The sequence below is a fragment of the Chinchilla lanigera genome, unplaced genomic scaffold, assembly GCF_000276665.1.
Source record: "Chinchilla lanigera isolate Chin_1 unplaced genomic scaffold, ChiLan1.0 scaffold00088, whole genome shotgun sequence".
NCBI classification, from domain to species: Eukaryota; Metazoa; Chordata; class Mammalia; order Rodentia; family Chinchillidae; genus Chinchilla; species Chinchilla lanigera.
Window position 1 is genome coordinate 4,589,828 of NW_004955489.1, and position 26,834 is coordinate 4,616,661.

The 26,834-nt window shown below is 40.0% G+C and overlaps 1 long non-coding RNA gene across 7 annotated transcripts in view; it reads right to left on the reverse strand.

The window, feature by feature from the left end:
* The window catches only part of LOC102029406, a 60,111-nt gene extending 33,778 nt beyond the window's left edge, over positions 1 to 26,333 (reverse strand). Inside the window, exons 1-8 of one of the 7 annotated variants that reach the window (XR_001231196.1) lie at positions 26,187 to 26,333; positions 24,371 to 24,406; positions 23,409 to 23,553; positions 20,667 to 22,493; positions 11,995 to 12,031; positions 11,607 to 11,818; positions 8,763 to 8,845; positions 950 to 1,037 (exon numbers count right to left, since the gene is read on the reverse strand). This is a non-coding gene — a long non-coding RNA (uncharacterized LOC102029406). The remainder of the gene's footprint in view (positions 1 to 949; positions 1,038 to 8,762; positions 8,846 to 11,606; positions 11,819 to 11,994; positions 12,032 to 20,666; positions 22,494 to 23,408; positions 23,554 to 24,370; positions 24,407 to 26,186) is intronic. The other 6 variants (XR_001231201.1, XR_264021.2, XR_001231198.1 and 3 more) reach the window with 6 other exon arrangements.
* Positions 26,334 to 26,834: the final 501 nt, after the last annotated feature.

Here is a 26,834-nt window from a genome sequence, read left to right on the forward strand (position 1 = left end):
CTCGAACTCACAATGATCCTCCTGCCTCAGCCTCCCAAGTGCTGGGATTACAGGCATGCACCACCACACCCAGCATTTTTGTTTTTTGGTACCGGGAATCGAACTCAGAACCTTGTGCTTGCCAGGCAGGCGCTGTGCCACTGAGGTATATCCCCAGCCCGAGTTCTTTGCACCTGTTAACAATACAGAAGTTCAGAATTGCTCCTCTGAAATCTGAAATGCTCCAAAACATGAAGTATTTCAGTTTTCAGATTAGAGATGCTTGCCAGTAATGTCTGTGCACATATTCCAAAATCAGAAATACTTTCAATCCCAAGCATTTTGAATTAGAGTTTCTCAACCTGCATTTTTATCTTCCTTTCTATTGTCCTCAATCTCAACTGAGATCCTTTGGAAATCTTCCTATATCATAATGAAGTCACTGCAGAGCCTGATACCTTCCTTCACTGGCACATTTGGTAACTGTTACTTGGTCTAGGAATACTGTAAGGATTTTAGGCAGTGTTTCAGGTAGCTCAAAAAAGCTTTGGTAGCCGGGCATGGTGGCTCACGCCTGTAATCCCAGCACTCGGGAGGCTGAGGCAGGATGATCATCGTGAGTTTGAGACCAGCCTGGGCTACAAAGGGAGCTCAAGGTCAGCCTGGACTGCATAGCAAGACCCTGTCTCAAAAAAGAAAAAAAAAAAAAAGCTTTGGTGACAGCCTGAACTGGCCCTGACGAAGTCAGGCATAAACAGATTGCCACTGTCCAACTAGTCAAGAAGCGCTTCCCCCAGTATCCTCCGCACTTCCCAGCCTCTCACATGGAGACTTCTTTGCACTTGCACCCAGATGTCTGTGCACAACAGCCAACTCCCCCACAGGCTCTCATGATGTGACGGAAGACTCTCAACATCCGCCAGTTCAGTGGGGACCCTCACTTGTTTTAGCACAAAAGTTAACTACTCACGCATCATCCTTATCCTCAGGCTCCACTTCTGCTGTAGGTCGTCACTCATCCTCGTCAAGCCGAGCTGCTAGGCAGCTGGAAGTCTCCGCTGTGAACCAATCAGAAGGTTGATGTTGGCTCTTTCTTATTGGTTTAACTATGTCTTTGCTGCAATCTAAACCTGGAGCGCAAACTTAGGTGCAAAGCAATTAAAATGATGGAAATGATACAGCTACCTGATCTTCTGCCTCCCTCCTGACTTTGCAACAGAGGTATGCAACCGAATGCACTGTATCATCTCAGCCAGGAGACAAAGAGCCTTCTCACTCCTATACAGTCACATCCCTATTCTCCTTTCTTATGCCACATAAAAAAAACACACATAAAATGCATCCAAATCAAAGTCTTCAGTGATTTTGGTTTTTCTCAGCTCTGCACAGTCATTAGAACTCTTCAAAATCCTGTCAACTCTAAGGTCAAGAGGAGGTGGTGGAAGGAAAGAGGCTCCTAGACTTTCTCCTGGCAAAGCACTTTTCTGTCCCTGCATCTACTGTCCTGCACTGGGTGTACTGGTTCAAATGCCAGGGCCAGTCATTTGCTTGCTATCTTCACAACATGGGGATGACTCCTGACAGGTTAACTGGATTCTGTGCAAGCGCCGTGATAAAGGTTCTCTTGCTTCCTGTGTGCAAATATTTAAATATGTAGCAAGTGTCCCATAGATAGGGAAGGCCATTTTTCACTTTTTTGTAAAAATTCAGACCCAGCTCATATTAGGCAATGTATAGTTAGACGTGCAATATGCATTACTATTCAGGATAACAGGAGAATTTCTTACCACCATGAAATGACCCACTTACCAGTCCAATTATTTAAATACAGGATAACCAAAAATTGTGTAATTTTTCATTAATTTTTATAAGATAATATAACTGGAAAGATAAAGATGACAATTTTATCAAATGTATTCAACACAAGAATTGACTGGTTGAAATGACACCTGCTGAGCGATGCTCCAGATAGTCAATACATAAACAATCAGTTAAAGCAGAATAAAGAGTGGGAAAATCCTTCCTTTTTGTGGAAGCTGGTAAGGTTGTGCCTTTCTAAACCTTGATTCTAAATGTTTGGGTTTAACAAAACTGTCTTCTTCCTCTGTAATCTATGTGTTCCTTTCTTATGCGCATCTGCTCAAAATTATCCCATAACAAAGAGCTGACATCTTATTAGGTATCTCGCTGCATAGCTCCTTCTACCATAAGGAATGCGAATTAGTCCTTTGAGATACTCATTCAGCTCTCTGTTAGCTTAGCGTCACACTAATTGCTTTCCACATGAGGATTTTAAAAGGAGAGCTTGTTATTGTAGGAATTTTCTGCTACATGCATATGAACAAATACCAGGATACAGAACCACTGCTTGAATGCATCTTCTAACTTTGTGGGATTTATGTCATTTTTGGATTTATTTGTTTGCAAGGAGGTCACTTTTCAACAGGGGAAGAAACATTACAGAAAAAGTTAAGAAGTTGCCTACTTGGATCTAACCAGGCGAGATGTAGATAAAGATTTTATTTCCTATCTTTTATACCCTGGAATGAATATGAATGTATATATGCAAATCTCAAATGACTGAATTAATTTTCTACCCTTTTCCATGTCATTTGTTTTCTGCTTTTAATCTTCCTCTCTCACAGAAATCTCACAAGCGAACCCTAATCAAGCTAAATGCCCGGCCTATTAAAAATAAATACGGTGTAAATTGGTGGCTTTTCAAAATAGTCAGCATGGAGCCTTTGAATGAGCTCTACGGAATAATTTAAATCATAATCTAATATACACAAAAATTTTCCAACATACTTGCATAAAATGAAGTACCCCGGAAAAGCTTTCCTTAGGTAAAATGTGACCTATATATTCTGTTTGCTTACTACATAAATAAATCAGAAGTTCTCTACTGATATGAAGAAATAGGTTAAATTAAGTAGATTCCTTGGGCCTGGCCAGGGCTGAGAAATACAGAGAGACATACTGACCATTTGGTCAGCAACACAGAAGGGAAAAATGTCAGTAGAACAAGGTGATGATCACCACTTCTCATCGGGAACAGAAATCATTGCCAAGGTGATCTGTAAATCACCTTCTGGCATTTCATTTCGTGGCCTCATTTGAAGCGCTATTTTCATTTCTGTGTTGCATTTTATCCCAAATCCCTCAGTTGTTTATGTAAGACCCTCAGGAAGCACCACAAACAGCACCTAGAGCATTCTTGCATGCTTCAAGCCATCTGTTATTTTCTGACTTTCTCAGCGTCTGGGCTGTACGCTTTTCACCTTTCCATCAGGAAAATGAACTCCTTCACACACTGAGATAAAAGCTTCCTGTCTTAAGACAATGGAAACTCTGAATACAATTCCCTTCTGGGCAATGAGAAAATTTACGTGTCAATCTGAAGTGGCTGTCACTCTTGGCCCCTCCCTCCTCAATCCTGGCACCGAGACAAGTGCTTGTAACTACGTCCCAGGGGCTCAGAGCATGTTTGCAGGCTGGATTTCATTATCTCACTTCTCTTCCCAACTCTCTCCTTGTCTGCCTTTCTGCAATTTCTTTGCAGCCTGGATTCAGACCTTCTGACAGCAGTGACATGCCTTGCTTAGGCCCCTGAGATTTCAAAGGAACTGATTTTCTGGCTCTAGGATCTTCCAGAATAACGGCTCTGTGGTCATGGGCCAAGGTAACCTGACTGCTGAGTCCAGCTAGGCCCCCGGGGCCCCAAGCAGGTAGTTACCACCAAGACTCCATGGTTGGCAGGTATGTGTGCAGAGGGGATGTGGATAAATAGTCTTTTCCATGTGACTCGATCTTTACAAATCTGAAAGTACTTCATGTGAATTTAATTTGATCCTATAAATTAGCCTGATTTGTGGTTATGGAGGGCAAGTGTTATGTCACAGACATATTTTAGATGAGAAAACAGACACATAGACGAGACCCCAAGTTGTATCATGAACAAATGAGGACTTAATATTAAGTACTCATGAATAATACTGCTTGGGCTCCTTTTACCTCTTTTGCAGCTATTATTCCTGGCAATAGCAGCGGTGGCTCTAGTGGCTTATGAATGCTATATTTATAGGTGCCTCCTTTAGAACAGCGTCAGTTACATAATCTCCTGGCCAACTGCGATATTCAAATATGAAACCCTTTTTTCAAAACTTCTTATGAATTTCAAGATGGTGACAGTGGCGCATTGAAGCTAAGAAAGAAGGTCGTCTAAACTCGGGCCCCTACACAAAAGCACTCATCACAAACCTGCAAAGCAGCATTGTTTTTGTACCTTCAAAAGAGGTACACATCATGTTTAAATATCAGAACAAGTGAACAAATGTGTCATCAATTCTCTTATTCCTCTCCTTCTATAAAAACTTCTGGTTTTGCTACCTCTTATAAATCTCATATCCATCAAGAGAACCATTAGAATCAAAATGTGTCACAATTCCTTTTATTTCATCGATTCTTGAGGTAATATACTTCCGGTGGTGTTCTGACATAACTTACTTAACTTCTCAAATTCTGTATAAAACAAATCTAGGAAAGCAGCTCAATTTCCACTCCGCTTCTTAGACCCTTCCATCAAGAAAGGTTACATTGATGATGCTAAGGTTAAATGAAGCCATGACAAGAAGAAGGCTTCTTATTTCAGCCCACTTACAAAGAACACACATAGCCATTGAAGCCACAGCCTTACCAAGACTGTGCTAGGTGGTTCTCCCTACAGAAAGGCCACACATTTTGGGTTTGGATTGGTCCAGTCTGCCTGCAGATGAGGCTCCACCCAACCTGACTGTCTGCCAACCTTCCCAATCCAAGCTAGGAAACCAGTAACAGAGTCCTAGGGAAACCATCAAACAATGAAAGATATACTGTAATGTTACTTAAGAGGGGTATGATAATATCGTCAACGAGATCCACGCTTGTCTTTCTAAATATAATATGTACAAAAGCTATTTTCATTAATGTCCAATCTCCAATGCCACTAAGTCTTAGAGTTTGGCTTTCTGCCCTCCGGAATACTTGTCTCTTGACAAATGACTTACCATATTTCATCAATTCTAAGATGCATATTTTTCATATCTCTGAAAGCAGAAGGCACATTAGAATCAAGGCCATTTTTACAGTCACTTGGGACCAGGAGGTGGTTGAATAGGAGTTGTCACTGTATAGGCTCAAACTTGTTCATAGATATTGTTATATCAGGATATATGATAACAAAGTGTCTAAATAAGTATAAAATTTCTTTCAGTCAAAAGAAAATTAGAATTTCATGGATGTGAAAGTTTTACATGATAATTTTTCTGGAAGTGTATCGTTTCTTAATGTTACATAGAAAGAACTAAAGTAAATATCTCAGATGTGATGAAATACTTCAGATCTTCAACAGAATGCAATATCCACGACTGGAAATTCGAAAGAGTTTGAAAAGCTTCACATGTAATCAGTGAGAAGCCTTCCAAAGCTTACACTACGAAAATTCCTAGGTGCTAAGGACAGATTCTCTTTCCAATAGCCTTAATGGAATTGTTTTTATTTTTTCCTGCTTACAAGTAGAAATTGGCTGACACAGAAATCTAAACAATAATGAAAGGAACTGATTTTATTGGAATATTGATATACTAGGCTAGATTAATGGAAAAATCAATTTTTTCCTTAGTTGTGGTTTAAAGGAAGTTTGAGATTTTTCAATACAAGGTCTAGACCAGCGCTATCATAGAATATATATAACATGAACTATGTGTGTAATTTTAAATTTTCATGTTGCAACATTTTAGAAAGGCTAAAAGTAAGTGAAATTAATTTCAATATTTATTATTTATCTCAACACAAAATATTGTCATTTCAACATATAATTAATATACAATATTACCTACTTTATTTATATTTGTCCTGTCTTTGCAATGTACTCTATTGTAAACTTACAGCGTATCTCAGTTCATATCAGCCGTATAATCTAAGAACTGCCTAATACCAACTAATTTCCCTTCATGCTTAAAACTAAGCGCTATTTTCCAGTTTTTCTCAGCATTAATCACTAAAATGGAAAGCAAAGCACTACCTACCTAATAGCTGTATATATTACTGGCACTAATTCTTCTAACTGCAACTGGATTGTTTTCTAACAGTAAAAATGCTTGGGCCAGTAACATTTAATCCATAGAAATTACATGTGATTTGTTTCAGATAAGGTGTTTCATTCAATTAAACTAGTTAAACCTGTTTTCTCAGGTTCTATCTTGAAATAACTGTTCCAATTAAAATCAACCTTTATTTTATTTTATAAATAACATATTTTCTAACTTCTTTGTTAAAAAAATATGCTAATTGTCAGACCAATTATTTCTTAGCAATACATACTTTTCTCTTTCCAAACATATAGTTCAAAAATTTGACTCAGTGGTCAAACAAAATCCATGGATTTAAAAAATTTTTATATATCATTAAGTATTCCCAGCATCTCAATACTATTGTTCTAAATGCACATGCAAATGTATGGACCAAAGGAACTTGAACTTGCCCTCAGACTCCTCACATCATCTATGAATTTGATTTGAGCGACACGTTACATGGCTTAATTTAAAATGATGTACAAGGGGCTGGGAGTATAGCTCAGCAGCAGAGCATGATCACGGTCTTGGATTCAATCCGCTGCATCATAAAAAATACATAAATACGTAATGAATACATAAAAGTATCTATCAGAAACAAAATTTTTGTTTAACTTCTCAATTTATTTTCAAATGGATAAAAACCTCATTGTTATTGTAAATCTTATATTTACTTGTTAGTTATCTAGTTAACAAAATGTGTCCCATAATTGATTACTCTATGGTTTTATTAATGATAATCAAAATACATATTAATACTTTTTCATTGAAGAATGAAGTCAGACAGTTTTTCTAAAACTAAAACTGATTTAGTTCATTATTTTGACATGCACATTGCCTTTACCAATTATACTGTACTATAAATATTTTCCGATAAATTGTTGATTCAATTCTACAGTCTCAAGTTTGTATATTTAAAGGCTATAAATTTAAATATTTTATCAAATTACTGTATTGGCAAAGACATATTGATATAAATATTTTGATCTAACCAAACATTTGCATGGATAATGCATTTAAAATGCCTCAAAATGAAATTATAACAAATATAATAGTAATTTGACAAATCTCACTAAAGCTATTTTGGTAGACTTATCAGAAACTGAAAAAGGAAATGGCTGAGAAAAAGTTTCTTTAGTAAATTATTGGGTTACTTTGTTTTTTGGGGATTAAAGACAGACATAGTCTAGTGATCTGTTAAAAATTAAAACTTTTCATGAAAGTTATTTTAAATCATTAAACTATTTTTGATGGTAGATTTCTGTATGACTTTTGACCTGTGATTTGGACAATCATTTCATTGCGTTTTACTATTGACAGGAACAAAGTTATCTGAGTTCTTAAATCCATAAAACTGAAAAATAAGATGGATGTGGTACCAGGTAAAATCCCAGATATTCAGGAGGGTGAGGCAGGAGAATCACAATTTTGAGGCCAGCATAGACAAGCAGCAAGACCACATCTCAAAGTAAAATTTAAAATGGCTGGTGATATAGCCTGGTGCAAAGTATTACCTAACATTCACAAGACCTTGGTTCAATTCCCCAGTACAAAATAGAGAGGAAGAAAGAAAAAAGAAAGAATATTGGCGAAGAACAAAGTTAAATTCACTTGAAAAATGCATTACAAATCAAATCTACTTTTCAGTTTACTAATTACTTACCAAAATGTATGATATTTTGAGCTTCTTATCAGCTGTATACTACTAATAATTGAACGATAAAATTTTAATACTTGAGGCTTATAATCATGGCAGAATTTACTTCAATCACTTTATACTTTCTGGAGAGATGTGTGCTAAGATGATCAATAAAAGGCCATTAAAAAAAAAAAACAAAAAAAAAACAAAGGGGCTGGGGATTTAGCTCAGCGGCAAAAGCGCCTGCCTGGCAAGCGCAAGGTCATTAGTTCGGTTCCCGGTACCGGAGAAAAACAAAAAAAAAAACAAAAACAAAAAAAAGGCCTTTAAACATAAAAGTATATTACATCAAAATCAATTATGTGAAAAGGTTTAATGGAATGATTATTTCAAGGAAGTAGAAAAATCACGTAAAATTTCTGACTGCTTAAAACCTTGTTCATAGGGTCTGGGGATTTAGCTCAGCGGCAAAAGCGCCTGCCTGGCAAGCGCAAGGTCGTGAGTTCGGTTCCCGGTACCAGAGAAAAACCAAAACCAAAAAAAAAAAAAAAAAAAAAAACCTTGTTCATTGCTTTTTTCTTTTAAATTAACTATGAGTATCAAATTAGTATGATACTTTTATTTCAGTTAATAATGCCAAACGTGATTAAATCATTTTATCAAAAGTGTCACTATTTACAGTATGCTAGACATTAAAAAAGCAAGTATTTAAACTCATAATAAATTTCTGCTGTTAACGTCAAAGCATGCGTGTGGCATGGTAAATCACTTTGCAAAGTGACTTTCGATGGCAAAATTCTGAGGAAGTGTGAAGACTGTTGCTATCAAAAATTGTCTCAGTGAAGCCCAGGAGCAAATCTGGGGAAGAAGGGATGGAATTTGGAAATAAAATTTCATTTTATTGCTAACTTACTTCAGGATATAGAGAAAACTACGATAACGTGATATATACTAGCTTATTCTCCAGGACAGTTATGCAACCTTGTAATGGGTCAAATTCCAGAGTCTGAATCAACCACAAATACTGTACTTACTCAACATGGTCACTAGATGGCAATGCGCACTGGGCGCGAAGCCCTCTTCCTCCTACTCCATATTCTTTATCTTCGAGCTCCTCCTACAAAAAGGAAAAGAGTACTAATGACAGTAACAACAATAACAGAAAATATTTGTTTCAGGTCTTCCTATTCGCCAAGGACAGTAGTTACCATCCTTTCTGAGAACTTCAACATGTCCTTGTTTGTGAATAGAATCTGTTATTTAATAATAATACAGCAACAACTTATTTCTTATTGGTACATTTGAAAATAAAGTTAATGTCTCTATAACACAGGCATTTTCATTTTTTACCATAAAAATCAAACCCTACCTAGCTAAGCAGTTTGTCTCTAGCAAAAATAAATATACTGTGACAGCAACAGCAGAACAATCTATGACATTCCAAGCACTGGGGTCAGCACTTCATTTCACTGAATCTACAAATGAGTTTGAAAGATAGGTGCGATGATTACTCCCACATTACAGATGAGAGAACAATAAAATTGCCCCAATTTATTGAGCTACTAAGTGATAAAGCTGGAATGAAAATGTAGGTCTTTGTTTTGTGTTTAACTTCAATAGCTACGCATCTGCTACAGTGTGATATTCCAGTGGGATGCGTGTATATGTATGGGTCTTTCTGTATTAGGCTATGCACATATTTACATTTCTGAGTTTCCATGTGATCTATGACTCTGATTTTGTGCATGTATGTGTGTGTACAAACATGTGCTCTCAAGATCTTTTAGAAATCCTTTCAGTAATTCCCATGTGTACTTTATACAGTATAGTCAGCTGACGGAACTTAATAATTTTCACTCTCCCAAGAGGCTAAGATAAAAGCACATTAGAAGTCACAGCCTGCTTTAAAAATATTTATGTCTCCTTTTATATGCACTTGGTCATCTGTGTTTTCATACGCATAAATCTGCATGTGTATCTGTCTGTACATGTAAATCTGTGTTTCTGTTTTTAGTATGATTAAGACCTGTATGCACTATATACCTATGTTGGCACATATGTGTCTATATGTTCATTCATACATTTGATGTTCATTTAGAACTTGTACACCATTATAAGCACAGAAGCACATTTATAGATTGTGTGTGCCAATGTGTGTGTATGCCTGGCTGTACACTTGTGCATTTGTATATTTGCAGATGTCTGTATGTGCATATGTACGTTCTTACTACTTTTATGTATGTATTATCTGTAGATATATGTATATGCCTCTTACTTTTATATGCTTAGGATGTGGTCTGCCTCATTTCTGTGGGAGAATACATTGCACCTAAGTGTACATCTGCACATGCATTAAAGTGTCTATTCGAGTGCAATTATAGAGCCCGGTGTGCATGTGCTTGTGAGCAAGTTTTCAAACGTATCATCATCCAAGTGAGTAGGTACACATGTAAAGGTGTGTGTAGGACTGTACCTGTGCCCCCCTGTATTTATCTCTGTGCGCATTCATGCCTATAGGATAGCATCTGTGTCTGTTCGGACATGTTCAGTGCTCATGTTTACTGGTTACAAATGTTCATCTGTGTAACCACTGCATAGCTGTGTATCTCTGTGTACATAATATGTACAGGCCCATGTATCTTGGTGTGCATTTGTATGTCTGGACCTTCACATTATTTCCTATAATGCTGGAACCTTCTATATCAGTGATGGCAAACCTTTCAGAGCTCTCAATGATAACAAACAGCTCGTTATGGCATGGATGCCATAGGTTCACCACAAATGTTCTGTATTCACATATGTACATCTCAGTGTTTATTCATGTGTTCATTCACCTCTGTTTTCATGTGCATTTCTATGTGACCGTCAGCATGTCTTCAGAGTCATGTGTGTCTGAATAGAAATCTGTGTGTAAATTAATGTCTTTGTATGAGTCTGAGTGACCGCATTTTTGTGTCTATGCATAGATGCTTATGTAGTGTGTTTAAGAACTCATTATGCACGGGAATTCAGCACACCTGTGGTAGATTTATAGCTATATCCGTTCCTGTGTTTGTGCACAACTATGTAGCATGCATGCTCATCTATTTTTGCATGTATACATACTATTCTACACACAACTGTCTGCACAAATGTATGCCAGTGAAGGTATGCCTTTCTCTTTAAGCATACTGCATACATTTCTGTAAGCATAGACAAGTAGATATATATGCTTTTGTGTAGACCTGTGCATCTCAGTATTTGTATAGGTATATGCTTAGGGAGATCCGTGTATATCTGTACACCCAGGCAGTATTCTTCATGTTTACAGATCTGTGTATATATTTCTACAAGCATCTACACAAGCAAGCATCACAGCAATTTTCTGGGTCTACCAAGGTGTGAGCGTATACGTGCATGAGTGTGTGTACATCCCTTTCTCTATATACCTGCTTGTATTTCTGCAAATTCATATTTCTGGACACTCATGTAACTTGGTGCTCACCTTTTGTGGACAAGTGAGTCAGTGTGAGAGTACGGACATGCATGCTGTGTATGCCTTTGCTTGGATCTTCGGATCTGTGTCTAGATGTCAATATATAGATGAATGCTTTTGACAAAGTATACCTGCATATGTATGTATCTATACCAAATGTTTCTTTCTCCTTAATCACCCACATTTCTCTAAATATATGCAATGTGGCCAACAAAACAGTGAAAATCTAAACTTTAAAAATTTATTACAGGGCTGGGGATGTAGCTCAGTGACAAGCCCTTGCCTGGTAAGCCTAAGGTCCTGAGTTCGATTCCTGGTAGCAAAAAAAATTTATTACAGCAAAAACATATTGCTGTTAGTCCCCTCAAAATATACTCCTTCACTTTGAACACACTTATCTCACCATTCTTTCCACTTTATGAAGCAGTTCTGGAAGTTCTCTTTCATGTCTTTAGTTGCACTAGTGTGGCTGCTTCAATATCCTGAATCAATTCAACACATTTGCCTTTCATGATCATTCTGATCTGGGGGCAGATCCGGTGAGTAAGGTGGATGAGGACACACTGCTATGATTTCACTAGCCTGCGCTGGATGACACTCAAGAGCAGCATTCACCTGCAAATAGTGAAGCCATGATTGGAAGCTGGCATGTTCATCTCCATAGGCTGTATTCTGAATCTTGCTTCATTATAAAACGGATCTTATTTCATCATTAAACTAGCCTAGAAGGCAGCTTTTTTCATTCATATTTACAAACAGGTAAAAAGATTCAAAAAAGTGAAGTCACTCACCAGCTCTGTGTGAGTATGTGGGTCCTCTTTTCACATTCTGAGGAGCAAATCAATACACGGTTGAGAAGGTGATGTAATAGGCTCATGAAATAACTGAACGCTCTATGGTAATCAAATTATACTATTTTTCTAGGCTATACATTTATGACTGTCAATTTTTAAATGTACCCATGTGCTCTGCCAGAGAAGTCATGGACTATGGAAATGCCCTCACATTATAGGGCAGGTCAAGATGTTGTGGTCTGTACATTGAAGTCTGTGTATTGTGAGATATATCATGGAGTCATAGGGTGACGTTGCTTCCTGGGTTGATTCCAGAGATTCTATAATAGGTTTCTATGTCATATGTAAAACCTTTGGATTTTAGAGTATTTTGCTGAGAATTCATGTAAATTTTTGCATCGAGGCCAGAGGTGGTGTTGAAGTCCATCAGGTATGAGATCTGCATGAACATAGTACAGCATTTCTAGAGGTTGTAATCAAATTCTGTGTATCATGTGGAAAATCTGTATGATGTAGACTGATTCTAGATGGAATGGGGTATAAGTGCTATAAAGAGAGTTTGCGAGAACGGGCACAAGTCTAGGGTATAACAGAGTTTGTGTTTGTGTTGTAGGACCACTCTGTACTATATGTCTACTCTGATTAAGGTGCAATTCTTTATGCTGTGGGGTACACCAATGTGTAATTGAGTGTGTCCTGAGTTGTGGATCTTTGGGTGGTTGGGTGATGGTTTGTCAGCAAGGTCGTGTGGTAGGGTATGTTTGTGCAGCATAGGGTGTGTCACTGTTGTGGAGCAAGTCTGTACATTTTGAGGCTTGTTGTATATTGTTTCCGTGTGCTTTTTTTGTGTATTATAGGTCCTATATAGATGTGTGGCACTGTGAGGTTGTGGTAATATTCTGCGTGTTGTAGGAGAATCTGGAGTGTTACAGAACATGCCAGTGCATTGTGGGGAGAACAATATGGGCTGAGTCTTTATGTTGTGATTTGAGGCAAGGCATTTTGAGATGTGTCTGCATGTGAGAGAAAGTGTGTAAATGATGTGGCAATTCTGCAACTCTGCAGAGTATCTGTGAATTTTCAAGACATTTGTGCACTGCCTATGCATCATTTTATGGGAGTATCTGTCACAGTGTTCTGGGGTTCGTGTCCCAGATACTGGATCGAGGGAGCATGTGAAGAGTGCCTTGTGGGTGAGGTTGTGCTTTAAAAGACATGCCTGGGAAGGAGTGTACCTGTGCAATATAGGCTCTTGATTCTGGGAGCCATGCTTGTGAGTCCTGCAACAGTCCTGTGTGTGGAGGGGCATGTGTTTTCTTGGTGGGGTATTTGTATCACAGAGTGTAGAAATCTGAGGTGCATCTGTGCATGAGAATGTAATTTTGTTTTTGAGGAAGTCTTTCTGTCACTGGATAAATCTGTCCGTTATAAGTGGTATCTATGCATTGTGGAGTTATTTTGTGCATTATGTAAGACATACCTTGGCGTGAGTGGCAAGATAATTTGTGGAGAGGCTAGATACTTAGGAACTGCAGCAGGATAATCCTACATTGTAGAGTGAGGCTGTGCATGATACAGAGACGTCTGCACTGTGAAACTTACCTGTGAGTTATAGGGTCATCTCTTGGTGTTAGGAGGTGGGTCTCAGCATGGTAGAGTTGTCTTTTTACTGCAGACTCAGTGAAGGCATTTGGGAGGCATTTTTGTGGTACTCTGGTTCAAGACTGACTTTTGAGGCAAACTTCAGGGTTGTGGTAATATTGGATATGTTCTGGAGCACATCTTGGCATTTTGTGAAGTTTTCTTTGTGAAGTACAGTTGTAGATTGTGAAGGGGGCTCCTACAGGATGTGTGAGGAGTCTTGTGTCATGAAGTATGTGTGACATAGTAAGTTGGTCTAGCTATTGAGTGGTTAGTGTGGAAGTTATGGAAGTACCCAGGCATCGTGGGGCTCATATGAATGTTATGGAGTATTGCTTGGTGTTGTGGTACATATCTATGTGTTTGGGATCATATCTGGTGGTTATGGAACATTATTAGGCAATCCCATGCTTTGAAGACGAGTCTGTGTATTGTAGGAAAATGCCGTGTATGGGGTGAGTTTGTCTGTTGTACGATGAATTTGAAGACTGGATAAAGTCCATGAATCATGGGGAAAACTCTTTACGATGGTGTACTGTAGAGCTACTAGACAAGACTATACTGGCAGGGCACAGGAGCAAAGGGGCAAGTCAATGGGTTTGAAGAAGTAACTGCATATTCTGGGTCCATTCCTTACAAGTGTGTGATCTGAGACATATTTATAAGCTGCTATGCAATGCTGTGTTTTTTCTGAGGACTCTACCTTATGTAGCATATCCATGCACAGAGAGATGCACACAGGAGTTGTGGGAGAAGCCATGCTTTTGGATTGAGTGCATGTTTGGTGAAAATTTGTGGTGATGTAATGTGGGATTGGATATTGTAGGGACAACTTTTAGTGTTATAGAATTCTCTGTGCTATTCAGAAGTGTGTCTAAGTTATGAGTGTAATCTCTACATTGCAAAGTGTGGCTGGGTATTATGGGACACATGTGAGTTATGAATTGACCTTGAGAGGGCAAATGCATGTTCTGGGGTGAGATCATGTGAACTGAGTGCAAACGTTTGGTGCAAATGTGGGAATTGTATGGTAAGTGTACGTGGGAGTGGATCTTTGTTCTATGGGATAGATCTGTGAATTATTAGTTTTAACTTTTCATTATGGTGTAATTCTGTGAGGTTGTTCTATGTTATATAGAACGTGTGTATATTAGGACATGCCTGTTTGTTGTGGAGTACGGGTAGGTTTGTATATTCTGGAGCCAATCTGAATTTTATTTAAGGGCAAATACGTGTGAAACAAGGCAAGTGTCAATACTGTCTGGCAAGTCTGGGAGCTGTGTGTTTGTTTCTTTTATTTAGCTGTGTATGATATAGAATTTCTTTGCATTGTAAGTCAAGTGTTAGCATTGTGGGAAAAGTCTGTGAATTGTGCAGCACGGCCCTATGTTATAAAGCATGTCCGTGAGTTGTTGAGTGTCACTTACTTTGGGTCACGTCTGTGTGTTGCAGATTAAACCATGCTAGTGAGTGAATCTGAGTGTCATAGTGGGAATCTGGGTGTTAACTCTAAGTGCCATGAGTATGTCTCTGTGTTATGTGACTTAAATGTGTTCTAGATCCCTTTTGTGCTTTGCAAGCTTTGATGTAGAGAAGGCTAAGTAGCTGTTTCACAGAGTGGGCCTGGGAGTGGGGGCCAGTTGGGATGCCTGTGTGCTGCTTAGGTTAATCTTGGTGACTGAGCATGAGGATGCACTCATGTGCCAAGTCTGTGAGTTGTGCAGTAAGTATGCATATTTTGCACCAAGCCCTCAAATAATGGAGCATATTTGGACAGTGTAGGCTTTATTTGTGTGCTTGAGCATTTCTATGTGCTATAAGTGTGAGTGTTTTGCAGGGGGGGACATATTTTGTTGGGTCAACAGCTACATGGTAGAGACAGCCTGAGTCGTTGGGGGCATTTCTGTGTATGGTGGGACACGTCCAGCCACCACTGGATCACTAGGGGTCTTGCGCTGTGAGTTTCCACACTCTGAAGTGAGGACTGGGATCTACCTATGCAAAGTGCGATTCTGCTGCTTCTCTTCAATGCGGTGTGCTGTGAGCCAAGTTTTGCGTCAGGGTGGCACGAGGTCCTGCCTGGCACGTTTCTGAGTTCGGGAGAAAGTGTGCTGCAGGTGAGATATGTTTATGAGCTGTGGGGCTAGTTTACACTGCAGGGCACACCTGGCTGCTGCAAGGCTAGACTGAGTGACAAGAGGTCTTTCTGGTATTATGAGATCAGTATGGGTTTTATGGGGCTAGATTAAATGCTGTGGAGTGAATCTAGGTTTGGGGGATGATTCTGGGTGTCAGGGGGTGAGGACAGATGTCATGGAGGTAGATTTGTGTATTACTGAGTCTGTCCTGTAGAGGGGATATAGATGCGTATAGTATATATGTGTAATGTGGAGTTTTTAATCTGTATGCTGTTCAAGTTTTCTGTCAGATCAGAGGAAAATATTTGTTTTGCAAAAGGAAGATTTTTGAAAGGCCAATCTGTCATGTGCTGAGAGTATGTTATGGAGAATGTAATTGTGCTATAGAGCCAATCTGGTGAGTCTGGGCCTTGGAAGTAGTGGAAGCTTCGATGCTCTGTGGCAAGTCAGGATGTTGTAAAAGGAATCTGGGTGATATTTATGTGTCAGGGCTTTGTCTCAGTGTTCTCTAGCACTCCAGACTTGTGCTGCAAAACAAATCTCGGTATTGTACAAGCAAGAAGTGATTTCATAGAACTAGTCTGGTGTTGTGCTGTAGATCTATGTGTCAGGGAGTAAGTTCTGTCATCATGTAACAAATCTGGATGAGGAATGCTGTGTGTGACTTATGTTTGTGACTTATGTTTAACTGCACGTGTGCTGCCCAGTATCTCTCTGTTCTGTGATACTCATGTGCTGCAGAGTCAGAAAAAAAAAGAGGTGTTGATGAGAGTAGTCTGCATGTTGTGAGTTCAATAGATTTTGGAAGACATCCGTTGTGGATATCATCTCTGTGTTGTTGGATCAGTCTTAGAGGGTGAGTCTGGGCATTATAAAGGACACCAGTGCATTCGACAGCTTTCTGTGTTTTGTCCACTGTTTCTTTGTGCTATCAAGCAAGTCTTGACATTGTGAAGGGGAAAAGAAGGGGCTGTCTGGCCAGTCTGTGGACTACGTGGACACTTTTGGCTGTGCATCGTTACTGTGTGCTGTGGATCAAACCTGGGTTGCCAGGAAAGTAACAGATGGTGTTTCTGGCTTTGTGAGACAAGGAGGTATTGTAGAGTAGGTGTAAGCATTTGGTGGTGAATCTAGCTAGCAGTGGTGAATGTGAGTCTAGGTATTGGGGGATATATCTGTGCCTGAGGGATTTTTCTGTGTGTTACTCACAATTTGTATGTGTTCTAAGCCATGTCTTAATGTTGATAAGGCAAGTAACTATGGAATCAGTCTATGTCACCAGGCAACTTTGTACGTTATGGAGCATACCATGTGGTGTAAGGTATGCCCCGGTGTTGCAAGGAATGTGTGCTTGTCGTGTTGCATTCGGGAGTTTTGTATAGCTATCCTGGGTGTCGTTTGGCCAATCTGAGTGTTAAGGGAACATATCTTAGTGTTGCAGGTTGAGCCCATTTTCCAACATTTATTTGTGCTATGAGGAAAAGTCTAAGAACTGTGGAGACAAGCAAACACTCTATGTGTTGTGCAGATAGTCTTTTCTTTCCATGCCAGACTACCTGTTATGGGACAGGATGGACTAACACAGGTCAGTTTGTCTACTGCAAAATAATTTTGGGTGCCATGGGGCAAACAAGGCTTTAGGAATAGGCCCGGATCTCATGTGTTCATCTGAGTAACTTAAAGTGACTCTCTGGGTCTCACTGGTGAGACTGAGTGTTACAGAGTGACTTTGGGAATTGATGGCATATCTATGCATCCAGATTTATGTTTATTTCTCAGCATTTCTGTATGCTCACAGCTAAATCTTGTTGCTATGGAATCAAAAACTTATGTTTTTCGCAACTAGTCTATGTTGTCTGGGGATTATGTGCATTGTGGAGAAATGTGCATGTATTCTGGGGAAGGCCTAAGGATCATGGGGTGATTTTGTTTGGTCAGGGACATGCATGAATGTCTTACAGCAAGTCTTAGTATTGTAATGCATCTCTCCACTCGCACAGTGCCTGTTGTCTAACATTTATATATGCTTGAAGGTGTTGGTGCTATGGAAGAAGACATCTTGTGAGATCAATCACTACTTTGTGGGAAGAATGTGAGGGCACATCTGTATATTGTGGTTCCTGCTTGGGTGTTGTAGAGTTTCTCTTGGTGATGATGGGCCATCCTGCATATGGCAGGATGAATCTCTGTACTTCAGAGTGTCTGGGCAGTATGGGGCAAGGCTGGTCAAAGTGGAATATCTCTTTTGCCTTCAGTTCTAGGTGCATTTTCAACATTTCTTCTACACTAGCCTAGGTTTCATAGAGACAAGGAAGTGTTTTGTAGAGCCAATCCGTGTATTGATGGCAGTCTGTGGAAGTGCACAGATTGTGAGGCAGATCTCTGTGTTATGGTTTTATCTAGGTACTGTGCAGAATGGCCACTAACTGGTGCGTTAGTGTGGTTTTGGGGTTGAGTCTGCATGATGTGAAGTGAATCTGGGTGGTTAAAGAATACACCTGTGCATTGTGCTTTTCTGTGTGCTCTGTATGTTTTTCTATGTTTCAGCACATCCTTTGTGGACATGCTGCTCTGAGTTGTAACAGGAAATTAATTTCTGTGATGAATCTGTGAGTGACAGGGATGGACTGTGGAATTGTGGCTCCTGTTATATGTTGTGGGGTGCTTCTGGCAGTTGTGAGTCAAACTGCTATGATGTGGGATGTGTCTATGTGTACTGGAGCAAGTGTGTGCGTGTGTATGTGTGTGTTATGAGTTATATATGTGCATCATGAGATGTCTAATGTGTTAATGTGTGTGAACAAGTCTGTATTCAGGAGGTAAATCCTGGTCTTCTATAGCCAGGACAATGTTTTGTTGGACAAATATGTATGTCATAGGGAAAAATCTATGTGCTATGGGTCATGTCCCATTTCTGTGTGTTGTAAAGCCAATCTGGTTACTGTAGTGAAGTTTGTGTGTTATTATTCCCTACTTTGGAAAAGTCTATGTGTTGCAGATTGTTTCTAGGACTTTTGAAGTAAATTCTTCATATTGGGGAGCTAATGTGATGTTCTGGGATGAGCATGTACAAATGTCTTTATGAGCTGTGATTTTAAAAACACAGTGAAGTCCTGCTACTGAGTGCCATGCAACAGAAAAGCAGGCTTGTAAAAAAAAAAAAATTGCTGCATGTCCTCATCTGCCTTATTCAGCAAATGTGGCACCCTTAGACATCTACCTTTTCTCTAAAGTCAAAATGACCATGAAAGGTAAATTTTTAAATTAATTAGGGCCATGAAGGCAGCTATGCCAGGACAACTAAAGATAATCACTCACAAAAGAGGACTTCTGTGACCATTTCAGAAAGTGACAAGAAGGATGGGCTAAGTGGGTTTGAAGTGAGCAGATTCATAGCAATGTGGTTTTTATTTTATGTTTTATTCAAATACACAGTTTTTATTCAAACACACACAATGTACGCGTCATATACTGTGGAGCACATATGTAAATGACAGGAAGCTTTCACCCGAACTGGGAGGAGTTTCCTATGGACATGTTTCTATATGAAGGTTGTATCTGCACAGTGTAGCCTGCATCTAGGTGTTATGTGATGAGTCTAGGCGTTATGCAGACACTGTGGGAGAAGCTCGAAGGTGTTATGGGCTAAGTGCAGCCAATCTAGGCATTGAATGGAAAGAATAGTGAGACAGTGGGCTGTGATGTGATTTGGGGCCTTATAAGGGATTGTCAGTATATAATAGTTTGTGTCTAATTGTTTCAGGCTGAGTCTTACCATTATGTTCCATTTCCTTGCGCAGTAACAACAACTATAACAATAACAAGATCAGCTAACATCAGTAACACTAATTCTTTACCAGGCGCTTTTCTAAACGTGTTATAGATCTCAGCACATTTATTTTTCTTACTAGTTGTATGGAGCATGAGTACTTTTATTATCCCTCATTTATAGGTAAGAGATCAAAAGACCTTTACAAGGTCATAAAATTTGTAATGACGTATGTGAGATTCGAGCCCAGGCAGCTGGAGCTCTGACTATATGCTTCACACCACAGAGAGGGACCACACATCACGGGCCAACTACATTGTGCCTAGAGAGGTTGAAGCCAACCTCTCCCTTGTTCCAGTCTGACAGTTGTGACATGAGTTTTTGTACCATGAGCCTGCCTTTGCTTGGTGTGAGTCCGGGTATTTTAACACAAGTCTGCATATTGTGGGATGAGTTTGTTACTTATGTTGTGAGGTGATAGTGCACATTTAGAAGTGTGTTTGTGAACAGTAGGGGAATCCACATTATGGGACAAAATCTGTGTGTAGGACAATGTGTTTGGGTGGTACAGGACATACCTCTGAGTTCACAGCACATGTATGTGTGCTGAGTTGTGGGTCTTTGCCTTGTGGAGTGGGGCAGGGTGCTGTGTGTCCACTCTACATGTTGTGAGATGGTCTGCACATCATAGAATGAATCTGTATGTTGTACAGCAGATTGCTTAATCTCAGTGCACTTCTGTACATTATGAATAGTGGTAAGTTCAGGTCTCTATGCTCTGTAGGATTTGTGAGCATTATGGTGGGGTGTCTGTGTTTAGTAGAGTGTTTCTAGATGTTCTGGAGTTAGTTTGTATATTATGCAATAAATATTTGTGTTGCCAGATGATGGTAGGCATTAGGGATAGGCTTTTTTGTGTTAGTAGAAATGGGGGTAGAGGGCAGGGGTATGATTATAATATAAATTAACATGTCCGACAACACTTCTCATGTATCCAGCACTGTACTAAACACTTAACATACCTTAATTCATTTATTATGCACAGTAAGCCTCTGAAATAAGTACTAATGTTATCTTTGTTTTACAGATGAGTAAACTAAAGAACAAAGAAATATACTTACCCATGGTGATACATTTAGCAAGGGACGGTATCTGGATTCAAACCCAGGTGGTCTGGGTCCAGAGGCCTTGCTCTAAACCATTGCAAAAGCCGTATCTCTGCTGTATGCCAGACTTGTAGCTCAACAGTATGGTAATGCATGTCTGTGTGCTCAAACGGAAATCTTTGCAAAGGAGGGTAATATGTCCTGCGATCTACACAGTGGGAAATGTTTATGTACATTGTAGGTTTTGTGCTCTAGACTAGGACTGTGTTGTGAGGCAATTCTGTAACTTGTGCAATCAATCTCTGTGTTCAAAGGCATGCTTGTGAACTTTAAGGCATGTCTAAGTATTGTGAGTGTGACTTTAGGGCAAGTCTAACTGCTGTGGTATGAGTGCGTGTCCTGCACATGTAGGGTGCATCTTTGTGTGCAACAGTGTACTTGTGAGTTGTGAGCAAAGTAGGTATATCACTGGGAGCAGCTGCATTTTGGTGCAGTTCTGCACACAGCTTGCACTCTGGGCAGAAGTGCAAGCAGTGAAAACAGTGCAGGTGCTTTCTGGTAAATTTGAGCAGCACATGGCAAATGGTTGTAGGTGTTGGGGAGCATGTGTTCACACTGTGTAAGCAGTGTGGGTTTGAGGAAACAAAGTTGGACAGCAGGCGCATGCCGTTCCATCATTCTGAGCACTGTGCGGCTGGGGTGTCGTGTGTCAGGATGATTCCCACGGTGGAAGCTGTGTGGATGCCACAGGAGGAGCGAGGGAAAGGTGGACTGTGAGATGCTCCTGCAGCATACACATCTGTGGCGGAACATGTTTGTCCGTGGTAGTGGCCCGTGTGCATGCTGCAGTGTTGTGCTCTGCACGGTGGTGCATGTCCATTTATTACGGCTGTGTTCTGGTGACAACGGGTCGCGGTGTGCGTTGTGAGGGTGAATTTGGGGGGGGGTAGATGTTATGCGATAAGAAGGCCTGTGAAGTGTTTTCATTACATGGTCATTGTGTTTGCTGTGGAGTGAGCTAGTGTACCGGAGGGCCATCTGTGGGCTGCAACGCAATCCTGTGCATCGCGCTATGTGCGTGCTGCAGGACGCACACCTGCGTCCCTGTGCAGTGGACTAAACTCTGAGTGTGTGGGGACTGTGTACTGTGGCTTCAGCCTGTGTTTCCTGGGGAGACTCTGCATGGTGTACACGACACGGAGGGTGGCTGTGTAGCGCAAGTGAGCCTGTGTCCTGGTGGGGTGGTCAGCGTCTTTCACCACGTGGTGAGTCTGTCTGTTGCAACAGAGCCCTTGTGTCATGGCGTGGCTCTTCGAGCTGTGTCATGAGTCTGTGATCTGTGAACAGGCCTGTGTGCTCTAGAGAGTCTTTGTGCTGCAGACAGTCTGTGTTCTGTGGCAATATTTTTGTGCTATGGGGAGTATCTGCAGGCTGTGGAAAGATTGTGTTCTACGTCATGCATTTGTACGTCTTCGTGTCCTAGGAAGAGCCTGACTGATATGAAGACAATCTGTGATGCTGGGATTGTCTGTGCAGGGCATTTCTGTCCTGTGGGGAAGTTCAGTGCCCCTTAGGTGGGTCTCTGTGTTGAAGCAAAACTGTGTGCCTCGGGAAGAATCTAGTGATGTGGGACGTGTCCTCGTACTATGGGGCAAGTCTCTTGCTGGGACGCTTATGGCCACGCCTTGAGGTGTGTCTGTGTGGTTTAGGGAAAGTCTGTGTACCAGGTCTGTGGCTGGAGGTGCAAATGCATGTTTATATTATTTGACCAGTGTGGGCACTAAAGGGTGAGTTGTACACTGCTGGCGCGAGTCTTTTCTCCAGGTAAGTCTCCCTTAAAATCTAAAAATAACAATAGACAACACTTTTTTTAATGGTTACTAAACACCTGACCCTATTTTAAAGGTGCCACTACTCCTCTCATTGCTCATCTGTGGAAACTGAGGCAGAGAATAACTGTCTCCTGATCACGCAACCAACAAGTGGTGGAGGTTTGAAACTAGGTGATCTTGTTTCCTTTCCCCATGTTGTATGGATCCCTTTGGTGCCCCGAGATCCCCTCGTTTCCAACGTGAGAGGGCCTCACCTTAGAAAGAATTTGTGATGAGTGGCAGAAAACATTAAGTTCAGTTGATTAGGGAAGAAGAAATACCAAGAGGCTCAAAGCCTTCAGAGGGCATTTTAACACAATAACGATGGCAGTTTAGTACTGTACAGAAAAACTGATATCATACCTGCAGAATAACTCCTTCCACCACCGCCAGGCCCCCCAGACCCCACTCCTGGCCTCTCATCCACATTTTGCTACCACAGAGGAGCAAGTGAACATGCTCTGGTGAGCTCCGTTGCCTGGGAAACAAGCCTCCAGTCATAAACAAATAAGAACTAATGAGGCAAGTTGGGAAATGACTAGGGCTGTGCCTCTGGGTCAGAGGGATGCCTTGAAGTAACAGTGGGTGAGGAAGTGTCTCCCTCATCCCTCTGACCTTTGATTATACCATCAGTAAATGCCAGAGGCCAGGGTCAGAAGTCAATAGGAAAAGAAGGCAGTGTTTCAGGCAGGGGCTCAGCAGGCGTGGTAGGTGATGTTTAAAAACAGTGTCAAATATTTCTGTACACAGTACTTAACCCATCTCCTACTGAAAGAGTCTGTTTTATGTCTTCAGCCTCCCATCCACAGCAGAAAGAGTGGGACCATTGGGGTGTTTCCTCTATCTCAAAGAGATGGTAAGAGTGACAGATTAGATTGGGACTCACCCTCAATCTCTAGATCAGACTACTGTCAGCAACAGCCTGGCAAACACGTTTATTTCTGCTCCTCATACATTTCTTACATTTTCCTGTTATACCATTCTAGAAAATTCCAGGAACTGAATCCAGACAGCTTTAACTCTGCAAGTACCTGAGGAATAAAGAAAAGAGGTTGAAAGAGGAGCCCTAGGATGGCCACTAGTCCCCTTTTAAACAAAAAGCTGGGCCCTTACTTGTGTCCAAAAGGAATACCACATGTGGAACAATGGTTTTCTATAGTCAGTTTCTCAATTTTAATTTGTAAAAAAGTGACAAAAAAAAGCATTTCAAATATTTCAAATAAAATTCGTGTTTGAAAACCACTATATTTGACTGTACAGGCCTAGGACTCCTGAAAGGCAGAGGCACAAACATGATGCTTTAGCATGCTGCCGGATGCTGCCAGATGCTGCCAGAAGGTAAGAGTATGATTGTGGAATGTAACCATTTTGGGTAGAGAGAAAATGGCTGACCTGTGGAAAGCTACACCCTAGCTAATGGGAGAACAGCTGTTGCCGTTTCAAATCAGTGGAAGAGGAAAGCTTGAATTATTCAATAAGTAATGCTCAAACAATTGGTGACCTATTTAGAAAAAAAACAAAATTAGATCCTACTTTGCATCACACATCAAAATCAATTTTAGCTGCATTAAGAAATCAATTACAAATGAAAGAATGACGTTAGTGGGGGGAAATACAGATGAATCCGTATATAGGTAAATATTTCAAAGGAAAAAAATCACAAAATCAACAGCTGACATATGTAGATATCTAAAAATATAAAGCTTCAAAATGCCCAAAACATCACCACCATCAATGATGAACATCAATAGGCAAGTAATGATTAGAAAATAATGTTGTTCCCAAAGATGATAAAAAATTAGGCGATATGTCTTGGGTCTGGGGGAGAAACCTTAAAATGGTTCATACCATTTGATCCATGAATTCCACGTCTACGAATTTATCCTGGGGGAAAAAAAAAACAAAAAAGCATACAGAGATTTATATGGAAAGGTATTTGTTAGATTATTTATAACATCAAAAACTGCACATATATGCATTCAATAATAGGACATTTAGTGAGATTCGATAAAAAATTATGCATCCAAAATAATTTCATTCTTATGGAGTATTTTAACATATGAGGAATTCCTTCTAATATATGTTTAATGAATACGGCCAAATAAAAATGGTATGTACATATGATGCTCCTTTCGTACAAAATATATATCCCTATGCATATATTTGCATATGTTGAGAGAAAAGAGACGGATAGTAATTATGTTTATAGTGATTATCTCTGGCGTTTGGGATTTGGGGCAATTTTTATACTCATCTGGACGCCTTTCCAAATATTCCACAGCAAACAGTATATTTTGATAATAAAGAGGAAAAGAACTTTTTTGGTAAGAGATTTCAATAATCATAAAATCACTGGGAGCACAGAAAAGAAGGTCTAGGAACAAAGACAATAAAAAGCAAGATTAAAAACCAACGTAGACCAATGGAAGATTATGCAAGAAGAACTCATTACGTTCCGCAGCAAGATTATAGCATTATTTGCATGTTGGTATGTATACAATTTCTTATACAAGATGGAGTCCTGGAAATTTTTCTTGGCTACACCAGAGAGTGGTCACATGTCCCCAGATGCATCAGTCGCTCTCTTTGCTGCAGTGCCCTGCTGATGCCCCCACCCTCTGCCTTTAACATGCTCTCTCCCTGTCCCCTGCAGAACATGCTACCAGCAGACATGTTCAACTTAGGAAGTGACCCATGGTGTATACTTTCCAACAAGCCTTTTCATCCTTATTGTTCTTTTTTCATTGCTGTTTTGTCATCTAACTCAAAAATCTATTTATTTTGTTTTCTGCTCTCTTGTGTCAAAACAATCTGAATTCCAAATAAATTTTTTTAAATACATCCCTTGTTTTTCTTTTTTCTTGCAGAAACTGACCTATGAAAAAATAAGCATTTCCAAGCATATTTCAGAAACACACATAAAAGCTGTGTCAACAGGAATCTGCTATGCTTCTCACATCCTTAAAAGAACCCATTAAGAGCACTGTCTTTTCTGTATAAAGTGATATCCAATAACACAAATAAATTTTGCAAACGAAGGTACAGTCACAATATTTGCTATTTCTTTTTCTTTTTTCTTCATTCTAATGCCTAATTTTAAGATTTCCCGTTCAATACAGGTTCATCTCTCACATGTAGCAATCGCTCTTAATATTATTACAGGCTGCCCTCTTCCTCGTTTTCTTTCCCATACAGATATCTCTGGCACGCAATTTTCTTAATTCAAGAAGCATGAGGAGGCACAGTATCCTGTTCTCCATCGCAAAATCATATTTCTGTCATGCCACTCACTTAAGAAAGCAGATCTGAGAACATCTTGAACCTCTGTAACCCATTTCTTCGCGTCTAATCCAAACATGAAACTGAAGGCAATTTCTCATTTTCAATACATCTCCATTACATCTTATTGTAGGAAGTATCTTACCAGAATCACAAGGGGAAGTGTCTGTATTTCCTGCTAGCAACTCACTCACCATTTAAGAAACAAGCTTTAAACTAGAAAAGTAACCCAAGGAATATTTACAATTGAATCCATCTTCCCAGTGCCGCTGCCTCCAGAAATTCCTGCACAGGTCTGTATTATTCCATTCCATCAAAACATGTCACTCGGCTTAAAAAGTGGAGCCTCGATAAGTATTTTACGAAGGCTTTCTTGGCTACTTACCAGGTGCGTGCGTACTTTCTGTCTCTCCACCAGCTCTGAGGCAGTCGCACTGAAGGGGTGGGGGAAAACAGCAACGCAACGCAGCAGCCACTTGAAAAGGAGCTGTGCTCCGAAGAAGGGATTAGCCCAATGGAAATAAATAAATTGCCTTGAGATTATCCTCAATAATCCGCCTCAATCAGAACATCGTGGAAGGCATTATATGTGAAAATGCGCATGCTCATTAGGGGACATAGTTTGATGGGTAAACCTCTGATCCAAACATACTTAAATTCCATTGATTTCCTGTGGAACCCCTACAAGAGCGTGGGCTTTTGGCTCTTCCGTCTCCTAGCAACGTTCTAATTTTTTTTTTCCTGCAGTAGTCCTACTAGGCATCAAAGAACACTGACAAGGTTGAGTCTCTGAGGAGAAACATTCCCATTTCGTTGCCCAATATATGATTTCCCCATGTAAATAATACCTAAAGTGAGAAATTCAGTAACAAGATATCCTGAGGAAATTTTCTGATTCAACTGACATTCCACAGAGAAAAACAGAGATTGTTCTTGTCCCCTTGGTTGATACAATGCTGTTAGTGAACCTCTTCTGGAATGCGAATGTGCTTCATGTCACCAAACTGCACCCTTAGGGGCTGGGGATTTAGCT